The following is a 15,289-nucleotide window of genomic DNA, read 5'->3' as shown; positions in this document are numbered from 1 at the left end:
ACTAATTAGACTTGATTCCCTGCCCCCAAGATCTCACAATGCATTGAAGAAAACAAAGAAATAAACAGGGTTTGAAACAAGCACGACAAGAATATCAGGATAATACAGTATGTAAGCATCTAATATAGACTGCCTGGACCAGGGAAGGATTCTTGGCAGAGGTGGTTCCAGGGCTAAATTCTCCACCCATTTATTGTAGGTGTTCTTAAATGTTAATTATTTGTTGTTGTTTTCTTGATTAAAATTATTACAACTTTATGGTAAGAAGTTGGAAAATACAGAAGACTATATAGGAGAAAATTAAAAATATACACAATGGAAACACTCAAATGTAAACACTGTCCTTCCTATCTCCCTGTCTTTCCTTTCTATTTCTCTTTCCTCCTTTCTCCTCATGTGCAACAACACACATATCCATACACACTCTTCAACACAAATGAGTTCATACTGAATATACACAAATGATATTATCCTTTTTATACTTACCATTGTCAGTAGTATTTCTCTACATAAATACTCTTTACAAACATGATGCCTTGCTTATACTGACAAACCATAATGCTTTTGAAAGTTGTAATTGAATATATAGATTTGCCCCAATATTTTCTTGTTATGAATAATATTATGATGACTTTGATGTCTATAAATCTTTGTGTCTATCCCATTCATTTCTAGATATAGAATTACTCCCTCAGAGGATTTAAAATTTTTTAAGTCACTTAAATAATATTGACAAATTATATTCCAGCATGTCCAGAGATAGATGAACTTTGAAGAAATGTCAGGTTTTTAACCTTGGAGAGTTGTGTTGGTGAGAGTAGCAGTTTCCAATGAGAAAAGCACAATGGAGAGATAAGCACAGCTTAACCAAACCAGGGAAATTGTTCTTGACCAGGTTAGGGAACTGTATGTTATGAGATATCTTTGGAGCATAGAATTTGGGGACAACATAAAAGGTGGGGGTGTATGGGTCTTTATCTAGATGTCAAGTCTTAGAGAATCATCCATGTCTTCTTAAGGAGCTTGGACTTTAGACAGTGTGGAGGAAGTTGTTAAAGTAGTGTGTTGTGGGAACACAGGTTGAGGGCACAACTGAAACTTTCAGCAAATGATTCCTTTATTGTACAGAATAAAGAGTCCACAAAGGACAAATCTCCTTGTCCCTTACATAGCACAAAGAGTCCAAAAGAGCAGGGAAAGAAGTCCCATTACCCCAGGTCTCCTGAGGGGGCCATAAACTGCTCTGGGTCTAGGTTAATAGATGGCAGCTCTCCACACCCCACTTTCCTTCAGAGAAGAGGGACCAATCTACACTGTATGAGTGTGTTTTTTATCCACCCCCCAGGAGAGGGCCCCATCACTGAAAACTCCTTTTCTGAGAAGCATCTGGGCCTGTTCTTCCCGGTTTCTAGTTTAAGGTCTTCTGAGGTCTTTTCACCTAACATTAATTTAACATCTCCCCCAGGTGGTGGAATGTCACACAGTAGAAAAAGAGGTGGGAGTGGGAAGGGAGGATGGGCATTTAGCATATGTCTGTGATTTCCCCAGAAAAGATGTTGGGGTAAGTGAAGTCTGGGCAATGGCCTTTTGTTTGTTTGTTTGTTTTTAGGAAGTACCAGGGATTGAACCAGGGACCTGGTATTTGGGAAGCAGGCACTCAAACCACTGAGCCACACCTGCTCCCCCAAATGGCCCTTTAACAGGTGTCTGGGATGTCTTTAAAAGACAATATATCTGATTTGCATTTTAGAAAGTTCACTCTAGCAAAACTTGAGAGTATGGATGAAAAGCATATCTGGGAAAAGGAATTACTTAAATTAAGGCCTTAAGAGATTATTAGAAGTATTCAAACAATGACTTAGAAGCTTGGAGTAAGATGGTGTATAGAGAACTTCATGGATTGCTTACTCAGAAGTCTTCAAAAGAAGAGGAAGTATATAATTCCTCTTCTATAAATGCTTGGAAGCTAAAATATTCAATAACCAAGACTCCTTTTCACCAAGTGGGGACTGTATGACATAATTCTCTCCAGTTATATATAAGACCAAAAAGCCAAGTAGAGCTCCCTATAAAGTACTAGGGATGTGCAACCTGTGAGACAGGTGTGCCCTATGCAGCCCTTCCCTCCTCTTTCTGCCTGGGTGTGGCATCTGAACACTCAAGGGCCATTTTGAAAATTTCAGCATGCAAACCACAGACATTGGGTGGTGGAGCATAAATAGAAAGCAAGGGAGAAAGAAACTGGAAGAAAAGCTGTGAAATGTATTTCAGACAAGTGAAAGGGGAATATGCTGAGTGGCGATGCCAGTGAAGCCAAGACATAGTGAAGTCAAGAAATGATGAAGGATCCAATGCTACAGATAGATCAATCGGTTTCAGTAGTCTGTTGGAACAGAAATCATAATTAAAAAGTGAATATGGTCAACAGAGCATAGACAGTGCTCAAGTCTTTAACTGAAGGAGAGATCCAATCTGAGGAGATAAAATATGGCTGCTTTTAATGGAGCAGGACTTTCTCCCTAAGTGCTTAAATTGACCTTAATTAGAGTAGTTGAAAGAAACAAGCTCAAGTGTCTTTCACAGAGTGGGTGGGAATAAATAAAAATTGTTTTCATATCAATATGCTTTTTTGAAATGTTATCAAAGGCATTCATGATATCTTTAAACGAGGATAAAATTTCTTTAAAATAGTATGTTAAGTTTAGGTATTAATATCGCTGGATGGTAATATTAAATAATAAAGGAATGATCATTTCCCAGTTATTATCTATGGAAATCATATTAGACAACTGTTGAAATACGTAGCTTAAAATTGTTCACAGCTCACTTTAACAGAGACTCTAAATGCCTTAAAAAATGTCTTGGATTTTAGTGATTCAATAATTTTTTAATTTACCCTTTATTTATTTAGAATGGTATTTCTTATTTTGGGTTTTGTTTCTTTTCTCAATTGATTCATACAGCTTTTAATAAAACAATGTTAATGATCTGAAAATAAATGCATTCCCTTAATTCTGACAGTATTCTATGGGTTTTTGTAAAATGTCATAAAATGAAGGACAAGATAATTGTCTGATTAGCCCATGGATGACTAATGACTAGAAAAAAAAATATGGTTGACATAAAGAAACTCATTAAAATATATTGAGAGTAGAATCTAGAAATAACAAATGAGTTAAAACAGTTAAAGAATGGTATCTAATTAACCCTAGAAAACCAGAGGGAGACTAAAAAATTGTTTTTAATTGCCCTAGACTACAAACTAAAAAAAAAACTACTTGCTGTTAAACCCATCAAGAGGCTCCTCCTTTCCCTACTCGGTTCATAACAAGTTACAGTCTATCACAAATCTTGGTACTTACCAGGCTCTTATAGCAAATGAGAAAATAGTAAAGTTAATGCTCCTTAACGGGATTTTCATTTGCACCAGTTTCATTCTGAATATGACAAATCCTTTCAATACAACTCAATCTTTACCCAAAAAAAGATTTAAAATGGATTATTACATTGGCACAGTAATTGAACTTTCCCCCTCAGCTGTGAGAAAATCATCATGTCTTTAGTAATAAAGACTCTTTAAAACAACTGAATTTCAATACAAAGAATAACCTCCAAGGCTGAGGGGTAATTTCTCATGAGATTTCTCCATTTTTCTCTTGTTCATGCCTATCATTCTGAGTCTTTCAAGTCCAGTTTCTTTAATGTCTTCTGCCACTTTCCTCCTGGGAGATGTGATTGTCCTTTTTTGCCGTAAAGGGTAAATTACTTTACTTCTAAGTGGGTTAACATCACCACATAAATTTTTCAGCTGGTGTGTGGCATATGCATATTCTTCTAAAACATGTAGTGGGGAGTTCATTTTTTACTTTTAAAAATGTGTGGTTTCAGATTCTACTCTTTGATCTGTATGAAAACATACGGTCTACTTGACCTTTGAAAAATGTAGAGATATTGGATAAATGAGGATATTCATAGGTTGTTGAAAATCTATTAGAAACACCAGGAGATAAAGACGTTGCATTGTCCTCATCATTTCAAGCCTTACAGCTCCAGTTCTTTGGATGCATCAAGCAAGAGATCAGAATTTTCATTAACAAAACTGAATACTGAAGGTATTGATTGGCAGACTTAAATATCCTTCCCAATGTTAGCATTTTCACCTGGCAAATCATCCATTGTATGCAGTAAATACACATACGAAAGGGGGAAACAACCAGTATACCTCACTGAATCTAGCACCCTAGAATCATCCTAGAACCAGTACACCTCAGTGAGTCTAGCATGTAAAAGTTGGTCAAATATGTTGATATTTCATGGTTAAGTCATACTTGGCTCTGATGAGGCTAGGAAACCCAGTCAACTTTTTACTTTTTATCTAATTCTAAAGTTTTTTTGTAATAGCTTCTCTGGTTTATAATAAAGGAAACTGCAAAATAAATAGAAACATTGGAAAAAGTAAGCAGGTTTCCTGAAACATTAAAAATTCTAAGAGTCAGTTTAATTCCTCTATCCCCAAATACTACCCTAACAGTTTAGCAGTTTGAAAGCCAGTCCTAATATATTTTATTTTTCTGAATAAAATTACCTAAGTATGCACATTTTAGAGTCATTTTGCCAGTGGAAATACATTATAAAAGATTACTTAATTTCCAAAGTGTACAATAAGTTAATTAGACAAAGAAAACTAGATTATTCTGAAAGAAGAATTTGCCTTCCCCTTAAAACCTGGGAACAGGTGGGAGCGCCAGCTGGTGTTTAGGAGCAAGCTAAGGACGCATACAGCCTTCGATCGAAAGGACACTGCCCGTGGCAGAGATCAGCGCATTAAGCATCTCCAAGGACCGCCGTAAGATCCTGGTTGGTGACAGTCGAGGCCGAGTTTTCAGCTGGTCTGTGAGCGACCAGCCCGGCCGCTCAGCGGCTGCCCCCGGGCGAAGCACGAAGGAGGTCACAGCTTCTCAGGCTGCTGCGTGCGGTTTTCTCTCCAAGAAGACCCCGTTGCAGGAACCGCGCTCAGCTCTTCTGCCGGAAGTGCCGTCGATTTCCATCAGAAATCAGACTCCTGAAAATGTCATCCTCTGTGCGTGTTTGCCAGAGCTGTTGTTAGAGTTTACAGCCTGAGAGGAGTTCAGCAGACGGACCTCAGAACTGCTGAACATGCAGCAAGCCATCGGAGAGCAGGGTCCGCGGAGCCCCTACCAATTCCCTTATCACTGCTAGGGTTTGAAGTGCTGAATTCAAAGGGATCGTGGAATAAACGGGTGTAGAGTACAGAAAGTGAACAAACGCTGTTCGTGTGAACAGCACAAGAAGAATATGAGGTGGATATTTTCAATATCCAATTTGTCCTGCTCACAATAGCTGTTGAGAGAGGTACACAATCCTCACTTACTGTCTCTTCTTCTGTCTCATTTTTGTAAAGATACTCATCTTTATTTGGAAAAACCGAAAACAAAAAGGGTTTTTAGAAGATGGTTGTAAAACTGACTTCTTTGCAAGCAACTCTGTATATTGTAAATAGGTACAAAGACCTTTTTTTTTTCCTAAATAAGGACTTAATTACCTGTTAAACCACTAACTCAGTGAACTGTTCGTGGTTTTTTGTGGTTTACCTGACATTTCTTGCTTACCAGCTAATTATAAATATTTCTAAAATTCCTCAAAGACATTACCTGTGGTCTTTTTTCCCCTTTGAAACCCAGCCTGTGTGCGTGATGTCCATTCGTTCAAGTTGCCCACAGTACATGCATTTAGACTAGGCTACTCATCAAGATACTGTGGATCTTCTGTAGAAACAGTGTGGGAAAATAAGATGCCAGCCATAAAATAACCTGGAAATATTTGAATGTTTTGTACCTGGCTATGCACCACCTCAGGGTTGTTTTCATGTATTAAGTTCCCTTTTAAGTGTATATTTGGGCTGCTGTTTGGTCCTAGCATGATTTAGCACTGCATATAGGTGACCGGTTACTCAGTGCAGGGCAGAAACCAGCCCCACCAAACTAAAGAAAATACATTTGCATATAACTTGATATCACTTTCTCTCGCTTACAGCATAATAAGTATGTGTCTTTGATGGTATTAATATCCACTATAGCTGATTTTCAAAAAAGGGTAAAAAAAGAAAGACATGTAGAAAATTAACATATACACCTTGTTGGAAAACTGAATCATAAACTGATTAAAATTAACCTTAACCATTTAATGCCATCCTCCTGAAAACAGTGAGATTTACACTGTATCAATGTCTATTTTTTTGCTATGAATATAATTGCAGTATAAAAAAATGTTTCCCAAAGCCACAAAGACAATGAAAGGGCCAAATAGCCACATGTGTTACTGTACTCATTCAGTGACATTTATTCAAGTCACAATAAATAAAAAATTTAAGAATGTGATTCCATGGATTACTTACCTTATGTCAAAAATCAATGCCATGCATTTTGAGTACGCTTGCTATATAATCATTCATCAATAATGTATCATAATCTTTGCTCTGTGACTTTATGTGTATTGAGAGCGAATATACTGTTGGCATGAATTTTGAATTTCACATTGATATCATGAATTCTTGACAGTGTTAAAGCACAATAAGTTTAGTTATTTCAGTCACAATTCAGATAACAATCATCTTTCACATTTTCAGAAATAAGGGAGCTAATGGATTGACAGCACTTTGCAAATAAAAGATGGATTTGTGACTTTAAGTGATTGCTTTTAATATTGTGATCAACTTTGGCTAAATAACTTAGAGGCAATTTGGATTTTAAGACTGTGGTCTAAGAGGGTACAAAGGATAGGACACTTTGAAGAACTCAAGGAAGTCAACTATCAATCAATAATCAAAGTTTTATGAATACTTTCTCTAAGACTCTGTGTTCATGTGTAAAGGAAACAGTGTTTTGAACATGGACATTGATTCTCCTATAACTTCATGGTCTCCAGCTTCAGTTAGGTCCTCCACGTTGCCTGACATGCTTTCAAAAAGTCATCAGTCACTGTTGTCTTCCCTTTGTTAGCAGCAATTTTGAGCATTTTCTTTTTCTTGACAAATTTTCATCTTGAAATCACATCTTTTTCACTTAGATACTTGATGATTCAGGTTCTGTTTAGGTATCACTTCCCTCTGAAGATATCTCCAAACCTACGATTCTGGGTATGTTGCTTCTTCTAAGTGCCACTCTTATACCTTGAAATTCTGTTGCCACAGCAATTTCACATTGTAATCATATTGTAATGTAAATATGATTTTTACTTACCTGTATCCTGAAGTAGATGATAAGTTCTATGAAAGGAGGGGGATTGTGGCAATCTTATTCATTCTTTTTATTCATTTTATCTTATCAACTGTTGGAGAAAAATAGTGCTTACTGGGACATGGAGACTGATATGATTACAAAGAATTTATTGAGAAGCTCTCCCAATGGAGGGCATCTGAAGAACAGACTTAAGCTCACTCCTGGAAGGGGGGATTTGAATTATACAGAACTTTCCTAGGCAGGGAAATGGCAGTTGGTGGGAGGGGGCTGAGGGTCCGAGTGAAGTGCAGGGACCGATAGGAAGCCCTAGAGTTGAAAACTTCCCTGATAGTGACTAGAAGATAGTGGGTTAGGGAGTTATGTTTTCTTGGAATGCTGCAGGAGCAGATGTTTCTTTGTTCTGTAGGAATTTTATTTCCCTCCAATATGTAGGTAGGGAAGGTTTCCATTTTCCTTTACTCCAGTCTCTGTGTGGTTTCTTTATTTAACCTGTGGGGAATTGCCATGCACTTGAACACGTAGGCTTATCGGGGATAGGGTTAGCCTTTCCCCAGTGCACATCAGGGGAAACTGAGCTACAGCTTGTTAATTATTGCAAACCTCTAACACCAAAACATTTTATCCTCTGAAGTAAGCAAAGAACCTAGAATATGACATATGCTAAAAAAAAAAAGTCTGATTTAAAGTAAATTGAAGAAATACAAAGCCTAAATTGTGGTAAAAGGCATATGAAAACTTTTAGTAATACCTGGCAGAGTATTATCACCTCCAAAAAAGTAAATACAAAAGTAAGGAGATCAGAAAGGACAAAAGTCACTCATAATCTCAGCTTGGAAAGGCATTAAAGAAGACAAAGATGGGATATCTGCTAAACACTGAAAAATGTATAGGGTTCACTTAAAAATGGAAAAGGAATCTGATACGTGATTTAATTTTGAGTTTTTTAGGAACTCAAAATATAACAGGTTGCATCAGTTTGCTGCTTTAGTGGATGAAGAATGAGGAGATAAAGGATGATTACCTCCTATCATATGCTAATGGCTAACAGGTAACACTAAGTTTTGTCTAATTAATTGATTAATGAATTAATTAGAATTAAAAGGAATGAAATAATCAAGGGTTAGGATTCTAATTCATCTAAAAACTTAATAAATATTCCCCCAAAAATTGGGAAGATTACTACTAAAGGTGAAGAGGCAGAAGAGAGGATAAATGGTTCAAGGAATTAAAAAACTTCAGAAAGTTGTAACCAGTGAGTTTGGGGGGTTGATAAGTTTGGATAAGTAGGCAGGCACCAGGTCACAGAAGGCTAGGTTAAATATTTTGCACTTATTCTTTCAGCAATGAAAATATTGGAGGACTTTCAGTGGGAAGTATTTCATGGTATGTATGTGTTTAAGATATATTACCCTATCTACAGTATGGAAAAAAGATCTGAGACCAGTTAGGAGGTGATTACCTAGTTCATTTGAGAGATGGTGGTGATTTGAAAACGTTAGCAGGAGCATGAAGAGAAGTAGGAAAAATCAGCAAGTAAGGTATTGAATTAATAGGATGTAATCATTGATTCCACATGGGAAATGAAGGAGAAGAAAAAATCCACAGTGATTTTTAGATTTCTGACTTTTGGCAGTGGGATTGGTGGCAATTTACTGAGAGAGAAAGAGGAGCACTAAATCCAGGTGAAAGATGAGAGTTCATTTTAGACATGCTGAGTCTCAGATGCCTATATGACACACAAGGAAAAAATTACAGTTTACAAATGGACATAAGGTTTTACAACTCAGAGGAGGAGTATAGGATGGAGAAATCACAATGTTGTGGCAACTGAAGACACGAAAGTGGGTGGCAACACACAATGTGAAAACACTGAAGAACTCCAGCTCCAATACCCATAGTGAATAGAAAATACAATCTGAAAAGGAAACTGAGTAGGAGAGGATGAAGAAATAGTAGAAAAGCAAGATAATGTTTCAAAAAGAAAGAAATGGTTAAGACTATCAGAAATGCAGACAATTTAAGGAAGATGAGGATTCAAACTATCCCATCAACTCGAAGACCTAGAAAGATGGAAAGAGCATATTCCACCATTAGAAGGAAATTGATGGCTAGATAGCAAATTTTCTCTTCTTTCGAACCCACTGGAGAACTGTTGTTACAAGATAACTATATAACTGGAAATATGGAATGAGAGAAATGTTTTAACAGAGAAACATTACTAAGCATGTGCTTACCTAGGTCATATGCCATCAGACGTACATACTGAAAATATTTAATGAATTGCTAAAGGAAAAGTATGGGCTGGCATGAGGTTATGAAGCTCCATGGGCTGCAGATTTAGTTGGGGGTGAGGGGTGGAAGTGAATGAGGAGTCCTCTTGCAAACTTTTCCTCCATAAAACTTCCCAGGTTTTTACAAGGAAGATGTGGTTAAGAATGGGGCTGGATACCCCACTTACAAACCCATGCAAAAGTCTAACAGAAGAACAAGGAATAATTAGCCCCAAGAATAAAATTTATTTACTTCTGTCTCTACTTTTCCATGCTAAATGTCTAATTTTCAACAAAAATTACGAGGCATATGAAAATTTAAGGGGAAAAATAATTCCCAATAAACAAGACTTAGGTAGGGCAGAAATATTGAAACAGTTAACTACAATACAGGGAATTTAAAGCAATGTTTAATGTTTATTAAAGTTTCTAATGGAAAAGATAGCCACCTTTCAATATGAGAAAGGCAATTTCAGCAGAGAGATAGAAAATGTAAGAATGAAATGTAGGGGAGTGAATGTGACTCAAGTGATTGAGCGCCTGCTTCCCACATGGGAGGTCCTGGGTTCAGTTCTGGTGCCTTCAAAAAAAAAAACAACTCAGGGGAGCCAATGTGGCTCAGTGGTTGAGTGCTGGCTTCTTACATACGAGGACCCAGGTTCAATCCCCTGCCCTGGTACCTGAAAAAAAAAAAAAGAATGAAATGTAAATGCAATAAATCAAAAAACAGTAATAGATATTAAAATTCTTTTGATGGGCTTACCAGTAGATTTGACACAATAAATAAAATCAGTGAAACTGAATATGGGTAAATGGAATTTACTGAAAATGAGCTGAGCTGTAGGACAATATCAAATGATATATCATATGTGTAATTGGAATCCCAAAAAGAGAGGAGAGAGAGACTAGAATGGAAAAAATATATATATTGAAAGCAATAATGGCTGAGATTTTGTGTGTTTTTTTTCAAATATTAATGGAAAACATCAAACCACAGAACCAAGAAAACACCAAGCAGGATAAATTCTAAAAATAAACACGCACATATACACACACACCACCACACACACATATGGGCACATCTTGTTATATTATATCCAAATTGTTGAAAACCAAAAACAAAGAGCATTTTGAATGTAGCCAGAAAACAATACAGCAGACTTCTCATCAGGAGCCATTCAAGCAAGAAGTAATATCTTTCAAGTGCCTAACAAAAAAATAAGTCTACCCAGAATTCTATGAATGGATGAAATAGACTTCAGAATTGGAGGAGAAATGTTCTCAGACAAACAAAAACTGAATGTTCATTGCCAGCATTTGAAGAAATGCTAATGAAATGTCTTCAGATTGAAAAAAAATATATCAGATACTCAGATCTTTAGAAAGAACACTGGAAATTCAGTTTCATTATTTTAATTGCTCTAAAATATATTTGACTGTCCAAAGAAGGGGTCAGGATTTTTTTCTTAAAGAGCCAGACCGTTAATGATTCATACTTGGGGGCCATATGTTCTCTGTCACAACTACTTGAATCTGCCCTTAGAGCGCTAGATCAGCAACTGACAATACTTAAATGAATGGCTATTGCTGTGTTGCAATAAAGCTTTATTTTAAATATCAGCCAGCCAGTTCATAAGTTTAATTTGCTGATCCCTTGCTAAAACAAACATAGTGGTAAAATATTGTACATTATACCATAAGTAAAAGTATATATACAACATCCATAGCACAAAAAAATGTGAGGGAGGAATTGAGAATATACTATTGTAAATTTCTTACTTGCATGCTAAGCAGTTTAATGTTATTTGAACACAGTCCCAGAATAATTTTTAAAGTATATATTGTAATCTTTATAGGAACTAATATATTACCAAGAGATATATTTAATAATAAGTTAGTAGAGAATTTAAAAAGAAATAATAAAAATGTTTAAAATGTCCAATTAATGCAGAACAAGGTCAACAAACCAAGAAGCAGAAATAAAGAATAGTATAACAACTAGAAAACTGTTAGCAAGGTCTTAGATTAAATCTGAATGGTCTAAACATGTTAAATGACAGAGATTGTCAGACTGGATTTTTTAAAAAAGCAAGACTCAATTTGTATGCTGTCTTCAACATACCTATAAAGATATTAATATACAAAGATATAGATAGGTATAGCCTGGCTAAAAGTAAATATGAAACTATAGATAGGACAAAAATAAAGGAATGAATGATTGCTAATATGATGGGGTTTCTTTCTAGTGTGAAAGAAATGTACTAAAATTAGATAGTGGTGGTGGTTGCACAAGAGAATATACTAAAAAAGCACTGAATTTACACTTTAAAGGGCAAATTTTATGGTATGTGAAGCTGTTATAAAAAAAGTAATTGAAAAAAGTAAAAGGATGAAGAAAAGTATACTATGCAAATACTTATTCCCCTTTAAAAAGCAGAATTAGCCATATTAATTTTAAACTTCTGAACAAGGAATATTATCATTCATAAGTGGGACTTAAATAATGATAAAAATCATAAATATTTATGCATCTAACAATAGTTTCAAACTAAAGGAAGCAAACTGATATAACTGCAAGTTGAAACAGACAAATCTAAAATTATGGTTAACATCTTCAATAATTTTGTGTCTGTATTTCATTGCACAAGTATAGAGAAAATTGATATGCATACAGATAACCTGAAAAACACTTCCAAAAAAATGAGCCCACTAGACATTTCTGGATCACCACATCTAACGACAGCATAATGCGCATTCTTCTTAAGAGTATGTGGAACACTCACCAAGGTAGATAATATTCTGGGACATAAAATAAGCCTTAACAAGTTAAAAAGAATAGAAATCACATAAAGTTAAATTAAATTAGAAATTAATAACAGACTATATATATGGAAAATCTCCAAGTATTTGGAAATTAAACACTTGCAAGCAAACTGTGGTTCAAAGAGGAAGTCTCAAGGAAAGGCAAAAAACTTCCATTCTTTTAGCCATGTTTGTAACTCCAACAATTACTAAATACCTGTATACTACTTTGGAGTAGGTTGAGGAATGAGTGGGAGGTGAAGAAGTACAAATGTGGTGTTGGGCTATGAAGAAAGATAGGTTGATATCTGGAGGGGTCCAGATCATTGCAGCAGTTTTGCTTTGTTTGTTTAAATACCTGTAAGATTTGAGCATGTCTAGATGTCAGCAAATAATAATCACAAGAGAGAGACTTTGACGATAAAAAGGGGGGCAATAATAAATAATCATCATAATAAATAATGGCAGGGTCCTGGGAAGGTTGAAAATTATGATCTGTAGAAAAAAATTTTTTTAATGTTTTTTTTTTTTTCTGTTGAAGAGAGTCTCATCTTATGGGAGGTGTCGTAACTCTGCAGCTGTACCTTGGGTCCTGCACAAGCCAATCTCCTCGTATTTTAATTTTTTTCTCTGATAATGAGATAATCACAATTATATAATAATCACCAGTTTGTTATAAAAAAAAGTTGTTTAAAGATTGAAAATGGGGAAGCAGATGTGGCTCAACTGATAGAGCACCCATCTAACATATAGGAGGTCCAGGGTTTGAAAACAGCGCCTGCTGGCCCGTGTGATGAGCTGGCCCATGTGCAGTGCTGATGCGCGCAAAGAGTGCCGTGCCACGCAGGGGTGTCCCCCGCGTAGGGGAGCCCCATGCGCAAGGAGTGCGTCCCATAAGGAGAGCTGCCCCATGTGAAAAGAGTGCAGCCTGCCTAGGAATGGCGCTGCATACATGGAGAACTAACTCAGCAAGATGACACAACAAAAAGAGACACAGATTCCCGGTGCTGCCAAGAATGCAAGCAGACACAGAAGAACACACAGCGAATGAACACAGAGAGCAGACAATTGGGGGGGGAGGGAGGAATAAATAAAATAAATCTTAAAAAAAAAAAATAGATTGAAAACGCATACTGAAAAATTTAACACAAGTCTTTGCATGTAGTAGGAAATGAATATAAATTAGTAAATAATAAATATAAATGCCAGGTTTGAATTATTTAGTCTTTATTCTTCAAAGACAGATTGTTTCCATTTTATAGAGAAAAGAGTTTAAGTACAGAAACCATATATGGTTTGCCCAAATCACCCAAATACTTAGTTCAACGTCTAGGCCAGAGTGCATATGTAAACTGCCACTCCTTTTCTCCTATATGGCAGATTTCCTTCTGAGAGCTTCTTGAATATATGCTTGCTTCCAATTGCAAAAATACATAACAGAGTGGCTTAAACATATATTGTATAAAAGCCAGAACTTTATTCAGAAAGATTTTTTTTCACTATTAAAGTTATGGTAGATTTTAATTAATATAAAAATAGTAGAGTCTATAAGTTGCTATAATGATTAGATACAATAAATGAGCCTCATCCAATGATCTAAAAAGCCAGCACCTTGGCTTTACTTTAATTATAATAATATTTAAAATTCACTCTGGCATGGAAAATGAATCCAAAAATGCAATTGTGAATTGAGATGGCATAGAAACCAAGTTCTAAATGCACTTCTAAAAGAAACAAAAAGGTAGTTCTTTCTTTACATTTCATTTTCTAGTTTGAGAATCCACACTTACCACTTATTCCAGAATGCCTATGCAACAGAGATAATTGTTGCACAGAATATGATATACTGTGGTTTCATATATTATATGAAGCAAAATAAGACATAATGAAAATATCAACCAAATTAGTGCATCTATGAGGTAGTGCTGAACTCTGTCAATGGAAGCAAGGATAATAAAATATTTTATGTATAAAAGCCTTTCAATAATTTCACCCCTACAAATCAGTCAAACCAAAACAAACAAACAAACAAAAAACCCCATATATTCCGAATTATGGAGAGTGAAAATATCTACTGTGACCTATCTTTGTTTCTCAGTTGGAATGATGGTACTGATTAATTTTAATAGAAAATGGCTCCGCAGTAAACCACTGTCTACTGGCTAATACATTTTTTTAACAATGCTTAAAAATGTGACATCAAGGAGCTAATTTTAATAGAAAATGGCTCCGCAGTAAACCACTGTCTACTGGCTAATACATTTTTTTAACAATGCTTAAAAATGTGACATCAAGGAGCTAAATGGAAAGAGCCAGGAAATAATCAGGTGTGCTCAGCTATCCCTGCCCCAAAGACATCTGCCAACAAACTGAGCTGTTTATAAAACATGGAGGGGAGGAGATCACGGGAATGGTAGACTTTTCTATCACTACAGAAAGCTGTTGAGGAATTTTTTCTTACCTTTAATATTTCTAAGTCTCATCTCCAAACCAAACCAAATTTTAGTAAGTGCCAACCCAACCTCTAGAATTCTCCTATGTAAAGGATCCTCTGGTTCGGTTAAAAAATAAAAAATCATATCATAGATATCTTTAAACAACTTGGCATAATTTTGGTAATTCTGCCAAAGAAATGTATCTAATTTTATCAGTTTTCAAGATTCCTTCAGGTTCTGATTCCTATATACATTCTACATCTACTACATTGCTTAAACTCAAAGGCATGCCCTTACCAATAAACTAATTTCAAAGGTTCAAAGGTTACTTCTTAATATTAAGCTAGTCTGTATAATAAAGTTTTATATATTGTTCCTCATCTTTCTTCTTCCAGTGGAAAAGTAATGTTCCACAATTTGCCACATTAACTGAAAATCTATTCTTTTGGTCATATGAGGCTGTGTCTGGAACTTTTAATCATAATCATGAGAAATTCAAGGAGGGAGAGCAGAAATATCTAGT

General features: G+C 35.7%; 1 pseudogene; it reads left to right on the top strand.

The window, feature by feature from the left end:
- Positions 1 to 5,121, top strand: part of LOC101431378 (keratin, type II cytoskeletal 8-like) — a 123,334-nt pseudogene extending 118,213 nt beyond the window's left edge.
- The last annotated feature ends 10,168 nt before the right edge of the window (positions 5,122 to 15,289 follow it).

This window comes from Dasypus novemcinctus, chromosome 5, assembly GCF_030445035.2.
Source record: "Dasypus novemcinctus isolate mDasNov1 chromosome 5, mDasNov1.1.hap2, whole genome shotgun sequence".
In the NCBI taxonomy this organism is placed as follows: Eukaryota; Metazoa; Chordata; class Mammalia; order Cingulata; family Dasypodidae; genus Dasypus; species Dasypus novemcinctus.
The sequence above is the reverse complement of the archived record's forward strand: the minus strand, read 5'-3'. Positions and strand labels throughout refer to the sequence as shown.